Below are 6,867 nucleotides of genomic sequence, written 5' to 3' on the forward strand. Positions count from 1 at the left end.
ATTAATTTTGTTAACTCCTCAAATCCTTAGTTTGGAGGTACTGACAAGAAACCACTAGAGATGGACTTCCTGGATTGCGGAGAGCAGACCGACCCCAAACTGCTAAGGTAACTCACCCAGGGAAGAGCAGATGGACCCCACTCTGTCAATGTAACTCAACCAGGGGACAGAAGTCTGACATCACACGATCAATGTAACTCAACGAGGAAATTATGGCCTGACCGCACTCTGTTAATGTAACTCACCCAGGGAAGAGCAAACTGACGCCACTCTGTCAATGTTACTCATCCAGGGAAGAGCAGACTGACCCAATATTTTGTATGTAACTCACCCAGCAAATGGCAGACTGACACCACTCAGAGAAGAGCAGGCTGGACCCATTCTGTCTCTATCACTCATCCAGGAAAGAGCAGGCTGATCTGATTCTGTCAATGAAACACAAGCAGGGAGACGAGCCTGATCCCACTCTGTCAAAGTAACTCACTCAGAGAAGAGAAGACTTATTCCATTCTGTCTATGTGAATCATCCAATGAAGACAGTAATGAAACCATACTTGCTGTTAAACTCAAACAGAGAAGAGCAGACTCTCACGATTCTGAGAAAGTATTACGCCCGTGGAGGAGCATACTGACACCACTCTCTTAACGTAGCTCACCCAGGGAAGAACAGACTGAGTCACTCTGTGATATTACTCACAAAGAAAGGAGCAGACTGACCCCATTCTGTTAATATGACTCTCCCAGGAAAGAGCAGATGAAGCCCAATCTGTCAATGTGACTCAACCAGGGAAGAGCACTCTGACCTCACGCGATCACTTTAACACAACTAGAAAATTGCAGACTGACGCCACTCTGTCAATGCAACTCACCCAGAAAAGACCAGACTGATCCCACACTGTCCAAATAACTCACTCCGTGAAAAGCAGACTGATGCCACTCTGACAATGTACCTCGCACAGGAAAGAGTAGACTGATGCCACTCTGTCAATGTAACTCACTGAGGAAAGAGCAAACTGACGCCACTCAGTCACTGTTACTCACCGAGGGGAAGGGCAGACTGACCCCACACTCTCAGTGTAACTCATCAGACTGATCCCACACGGTCAATATAAGTCATTCACTGAAGAGCTGTCTGACCCCAGTCTGTGAATGCAATTCACTCAGGGAAGAGCAGACTGATCCCATTCTGTCTATGGCACGCACCCAATGAATGAACACTAACCCCACTCAACCAATGTAACTCGCCAGAGAAGAGCAGACGGAAGCCAGACTGTCAACATAAATTATCGAGGGAAGATAATTTTCTGTTTCACTCAGGCAGGGAAGAGCAGACTGTCACCACTCTGTGAAAGAAATTCGCCCAGCGAAGGGCAGACTGACCCTACTGTATCTGCGTGACTGACACAGATAAGAGCAACTAATCCAACTCTGACAATGTCTCTACCTCAGGGAAGAATACCCTGACCCCTCTCTGTCCAAGTAGCTCACCCAGAAAACAGCAGACTATCCCCACTCTGTCTATTTAAGTTCAATAAAATCCTCTGAAGTACGTCCTGTCCAGACACTCTCCACATCCCTGTCTCTGTAACCGTGTGCGTTCAATGGCGAATCCAAATAACCTGCAAATGTTTAGAATGTGGCAGCAAACCAGAGCTACCACACAGAAATTGGGCGAATGTGCAAACTTCCATCAGGCAGTCACCTAAGCCTGGAATGGAAACCAAACCCGACAGCAGTCGTGATTATAAAATGGCAGAACAGAAACCCATCAAAAAGAATTGCATCCCTGTGTGTTGCAACGATTCTGAGTATTAATTAAGCCCCCCTCACTGTAGTTAATTTCCATTTTCATCACTGCCAACCTTCTTCAAAGCAAAGCACGCACTTGCTTTTTTCAGACTTTTGACATCCCGCTTTCATCCCGCTTTTTACCTAATCATATTTCTGACTTTATAAACTACGTCACAACAGGTTGACAACTGCAGAATGAGCTTTGTTCCGTTCTCCACTGATGTTGAGAGTATGAATACAGCATATTCGAATAGGACTTGATGCGCTTGCGGGTGGTGCATTATGGCTTCTTTTTTTTGATTTTCGGTCTACTATTTCGAGTTCATTGCGCAGACTTCTGAAGAAGACTTTTTGGAGTCGAAATGGTAACTGTGTTTTCTGTCGGAAGACAGACGTAGCTTTATTTCTGTTCTCTTATAAATTGATCTTCTTCTGATCTTTGCAAGTGAAATAGGGTGCATTGCTATTGCTCGGTTTTAGTTTCAAAATCAAGAGAAACATGAAGGAGACAATATCAAAGAACACAAAGTACTGAGTTGTTAAGATAATGTTTGCAGCAATGGTGGACATGAAGGTCAAATTAAGATACGGTTCAAGAACATTTAATCTGGAAGTGCTATGTGACTTTAGTTCCAAATATATGTTTCCGTTCTCCCAGTACATCTTTTTGACTCCCAGAAAACATTGATTGTTTTCTGTATTCACTTTGTTTCGCGATATCTGTCTTCTGGTCGACCAGGGACAACTTGAATTTGCGTCTGCATTGAATAAGATTTCGCTCTTTCTTTCGAGAAGCAAACCTGTGCATTATGTACCACTTATCATGGTGATGGCTCAGAAGTTCAAAATGACTTACGGTTTATGGATCGTGAGCAAGAATGAAGTGATCCACTTGCGAACAGATGTCACCACGCCCTATTCCTACATCGGGCCTGAACGGTCCATTGGCAGAGTCTGCAGAAAGGAAGTGTCTAAGTGAACTAGTCCTTTGTTCAGTTTGATTTGATACCAATGGTTGTGCTGTTTTGGTGCAGAAATGTGTCAACATCTCTGACGTTAGAGTCAAAATTTAAGTCACATCTACTCCATGGAGTTACTTCTCAGATCGGAACATGCTGACATGAAAACATCTAGCTCTGAGAGCAAATGTTTTTACATTAAACTGGGAGTATGTTTAACTAAGCAATTCAGATAGCCAAGATGAATAATTGGCATTTGGTTCTTCATGCTGAGCTCTCCACACCAACTGCTCCAACGAAGGCCGTGGATAAGATCCCCATCGATTATTTTGGTCAATTTTAGCCTCAACAACAACCTTTTGTTCTGAACAATGCCACACCACAAGCAGAGGGCTAAGTGTGATTTTCATCGTTAATTTTCAAATTCAGTTCTTAATGCACAGTTTCTTATGAATGTGGACAGCAGAAGACAGTTAACATTCCATTTCAAATATTTCCAGTAAATTCTACTCCGCTGATATCGCCTTGTCTTATCACACCACAAGCCAGGAATCTGGATCAGTCGAGTTCCTTTTCACACATGGAGTTGCTTTTTCTAATTCATTGACTGCTGCTTTAACAGATTATTGGCCTTGAGAGTCAGTTGTAAATTAGGTTGAACTTTCTCAGCTTGACTTTCAACTGATCCTAAAAAAAAGTCATCACCTGCAGGTAAATGTATTGCATTGCTTCATGTTTTGCTTAATTACAGCCCCCCCCACCCCCACCCCCACCCACCGACCCCGGAACATCCAAGTTTCACGATAGTCCGACAAATGTTTTGAAACTGATTCGTGTTGGAAGTTGGTGGCTTTTTGTGTCTCGACAGATAATTTATTCAATTAGACGTCTTGAAATTACTTCGGATTCTTCACAGTTGAAAATTTACTTTCTATTGAATGCAAAGCTGAAGCTCCACAAAATCCAAATTCTGCAAAGGAATTAATGACTTTTAAAAGAATCAACGCTGTGAGCGGGATTCGAACCTGCGCAGGGAGACCCCATTGGATTTCAAATCCAACGCCTTAACCTCTCGGCCATCACAGCTGCAGGAAAGTGGCCAATTTTCATAGTAAAAGAACTTAATTCATGAAATATGTACTTTGTTTGAAGAACAAATTGTCAAGACCCAAAGATTTCGCCAAATCCTTTGCAGAGACCCAGACGAACGTTCCCTTTGTAGATTGTCAGGCTTTCCCCGCAAACTAGATCCTGACAAAGCTGAACATAGAACATAGAACATAGAACAATACAGCACAGAACAGGCCCTTCGGCCCACGATGTTGTGCCGAACTTCTATCCTAGATTAAGCACCCATCCATGTACCAATCCAAATGCCGCTTAAAGGTCGCCAATGATTCTGACTCTACCACTCCCACGGGCAGCGCATTCCATGCCCCCACCACTCTCTGTGTAAAGAACCCACCCCTGACATCTCCCCTATACCTTCACCTTAAATTTATGTCCCCTTGTAACACTCTGTTGTACCCGGGGAAAAAGTTTCTGACTGTCTACTCTATCTATTCCTCTGATCATCTTATAAACCTCTATCAAGTCACCTCTCATCCTTCGCCGTTCCAACGAGAAAAGGCCGAGAACTCTCAACCTATCCTCGTACGACCTACTCTCCATTCCAGGCAACATCCTGGTAAATCTTCGCTGCACCCTCTCCAAAGCTTCCACATCTTTCCTAAAGTAAGGCGACCAGAACTGCACACAGTACTCCAACTGTGGCCTAACCAAAGTCCTGTACAGCTGCAACATCACTTCACGACTCTTGAATTCAATCCCTCTGCTAATGAACGATAATACTCCATAGGCCTTCTTACAAACTCTATCCACCTGAGTGGCAACCTTCAAAGATCTATGTACATAGACCCCAAGATCCCTCTGTTCCTCCACCTGACTAAGAACCCTACCATTAACCCTGTATTCCGCATGCTTATTTGTTCTTCCAAAATGGACAACCTCACACTTGGCAGGGTTGAACTCCATCTGCCACTCCTCAGCCCAGCTCTGCATCATATCTAAGTCCCTCTGCAGCCGACAACAGCCCTCCTCACTGTCCACAACTCCACCTATCTTTGTATCATCTGCAAATTTACTGACCCACCCTTCGACTCCCTCATCTAAGTCATTAATAAAAATTACAAACAGCAGAGGACCCAGAACTGATCCCTGCGGAACTCCACTTGTAACTGGGCTCCAGGCTGAATATTTACCATCTACCACCACTCTCTGACTTCGACCGGTTAGCCAGTTTTCTATCCAATTGGCCAAATTTCCCTCTATCCCATGCCTCCCGACTTTCCGCATAAGCCTACCTTGGGGAACCTTATCAAATGCCTTACTAAAATCCATGTACACTACATCCACTGTTCTACCGTCATCGACATGCTGGTCACCTCCTCGAAGACTTCAATAAGACTTGTAAGGCAAGACCAACCCTTCTCAAATCCGTGCTGGCTGTCCCTAATCAAGCAGTGTCTTTCCAGATACTCGTAAATCCTATCCCTCAGTACCCTTTCCATTACTTTGCCTACCACAGAAGTAAGACTAACTGGCCTGTAATTCCCGGGGTTATCCCTATTCCCTTTTTTGAACAGGGGCACAACATTCGCTACTCTCCAGTCCCCTGGTACCACCCCCGTTGCCAGTGAAGACGAGAAGATCATTGCCAACGGTACTGAAATTTCCTCTCTTGCTTCCCACATAATCCGAGGATATATCCCGTCAGGCCCGGGGGACTTGTCTATCCTCAAGTTGTTCAAAATGTCCAACACATCTTCCTTCCTAACAGGTATCTCTTCTAGCTTATCAGTCCGTTTCACACTCTCCTCTTCAACAATACGGTCCCTCTCGTTCGTAAATACTGAAGAGAAGTACTTGTTCAAGGCCTCTCCTGTCTCTTCCGACTCAATACACAGTCTCCCACCACTCTCCTTGATCGGACCTACCCTCGTTCTCGTCATTCTCAGGTTTCTCACATACCCATAGAATGCCTTGGGGTTATCCTTGATCCTATCCGCCAAGGATTTTTCATGCCCTCTCTTAGCTCTCCTAATCCCTTTCTTCAGGTCCCTTCTGGCTATCCTGTATCCCTCCACTGCTCTGTCTGAACCCTGTTTCCTCAACCTTATGTAAGCCTCCTTCTTCCTCTTTACTAGACATTCAACCTCCCTCATCAACCAAGGCTCCCTCACACGACCATTTCTTTCCTGCCTGATCGGTACATACATATCAAGGACACGTCGTATCTGCTCCTTGAAAAAGTTCCACATTTCCACCACATCCTTCCCTGACAGCCTATGCTCCCAACGTATGCTCCTCAAATCCTGTCTTACAGCATCGTAATTTCCCTTCCCCCAATTGTAAAAACTTCCTTGTTGTGCGCACCTATCTCTTTCCATAACCAAGGTGAAAGTCACAGAATTGTGGTCACCATCACCAAAATGTTCACCCACTAACAAGCCCACCACTTGTCCCGGTTCATTACCGAGTACCAAATCCAATATGGCCTCCCCTCTGGTTGGACAATCTACATACTGCGTTAGAAAAGCTTCCTGGACACACTGCACAAACACCGCCCCATCCAATCTACTTGATCTAAAGAGCTTCCAATCAATATTTGGGAAGTTGAAGTCGCCCATGACTACGACCCTGTGGCTTCTGCACCTTTCCAAAATCTGTTTCCCAATCTGTTTCTCCACATCTCTGCTGCTATTGGGGGGCCTATAATAAACACCCAACAAGGTGACTGCACCTTTCCTATTTCTGACTTCAGCCCATACTACCTCCAGAGGCAGATACCCCTCAAACTTCCTTTCTGCAGCCGTTGTACCATTTCTAATTAGAAATGCCACCCTGAAGTTGTGGGAATGATTCTTCATCGAATTTTAGAGTCACGGATGTACACCACATGAAGAGAGGATCATTGTCTCACTGTGTCCGATCGATTTTGACTCAATTGCTCATCATCTGGTACCAAAGTTGTGTTTTAATATTCATCAAAATATGGTATTAGAAATGTTGATGCTAAGTCCATAAACACTAGCTACACTCGTAAAAAAAAGTCGGA

The 6,867-nt window shown here is 44.5% G+C and overlaps 1 non-coding gene across 1 annotated transcript; it reads right to left on the reverse strand.

The window, feature by feature from the left end:
* Nucleotides 1-3,754: 3,754 nt before the first annotated feature.
* Nucleotides 3,755-3,836, reverse strand: trnas-uga (transfer RNA serine (anticodon UGA)). The gene has a single exon. It is a non-coding gene; the product is annotated as a tRNA-Ser (tRNA).
* Nucleotides 3,837-6,867: the final 3,031 nt, after the last annotated feature.

Source organism: Chiloscyllium punctatum, unplaced genomic scaffold (genome assembly GCF_047496795.1).
Source record: "Chiloscyllium punctatum isolate Juve2018m unplaced genomic scaffold, sChiPun1.3 scaffold_686, whole genome shotgun sequence".
Classification (NCBI taxonomy): Eukaryota; Metazoa; Chordata; class Chondrichthyes; order Orectolobiformes; family Hemiscylliidae; genus Chiloscyllium; species Chiloscyllium punctatum.